Raw genomic sequence first — 1104 nt, 5'->3', positions numbered from 1 at the left:
CGTGACCTTTCCAGATGTTTGTTTGAGCAGCATTAGTGCCACTCCTGCAGAGACCTGCAGAGGGATTTTGAGGTATGGATCCATTTCTGTATCTGCAACTCATTTTAAAGGCTAATAAAAATGGAAATAATTCTTCAACCTCACAGCGAAGATCTTAATCCTAAACGTGCATTTAACAAAATCTGCTTTGAATTCCCTAATTACACCCCCCAGAGCACACGGCTTCAAACTGAGAGTGGGTTTAGATTGGAAATGGGGAAGAAAGTCCTGAGTGATGGTGCTGAGGCTGCCCTGGATCCCTGGCAGTGCCCAGGGCCAGGCTGGACATTGGGGCTGGAGCAGCCTGGGACAGTGCCAGGTGTCCCTGCCCTGGCAGGGGTGGGGTGGGCTTTAGGATTCTCCCCAGCTCATCCATGCAGTGACTCTGATGCTGTGTTTGTGTACAGCCAGATGAGATGGAGTGTTCCACTTCTTGGGGGAAACCTGAGGTTAAACCCCACCAGCATGTGCTTGATAGTGTTTGTGGGTGGGTTTCCTATAAAAAATTATCTGGGACCAGAATAGAAAGTGAAATGGAACTTAATCTTTGGAGTACAAGGTCGAAGTCAGCACTTCATTCTGCTCTTGATACTTTAAAAAAAATATTAAAAGTTATTTCCTTATGGTTCTCTATCAGCCTTGATTTTTAAACCTCAGGGATTACTTGAAAGCTTGCCCTAGGGAGAGCTTGCTAATACAGCATGGATTTGGGGTTGTAGAGACTGGATTTGGACTTAAAATGTTCAAAAAAGTCTTTGAGTTGAGTGAATGGACCAGAAGTTGCTGGATCTCAGGGTTAATTTATGGGCAGCAATTTCTGCCGAGACACCATGGGAGGGCATTGCTCCTGGTGGGAGAGGTTTGCTGGAGGACAAGGAAATCCTGGGATCCTTTTGCTGGGAATCCTCGCATGTCCCCAGTGGAGTTGGGGACAGCAAAGCCCATGGACCTGGAGCTGTCCTTGCCTGCAGCTGCCGGGGGCAGCACAAAGCTTTGGGAAGGGATTATTGCTGCTCTTTGCATTGCTGACCAGCTCCAGGACCGACTGGGATTTCTTTGGAAAAT

The sequence above is a fragment of the Motacilla alba genome, chromosome 12, assembly GCF_015832195.1.
Source record: "Motacilla alba alba isolate MOTALB_02 chromosome 12, Motacilla_alba_V1.0_pri, whole genome shotgun sequence".
In the NCBI taxonomy this organism is placed as follows: Eukaryota; Metazoa; Chordata; class Aves; order Passeriformes; family Motacillidae; genus Motacilla; species Motacilla alba.
The sequence above is the reverse complement of the archived record's forward strand: the minus strand, read 5'-3'. Positions refer to the sequence as shown.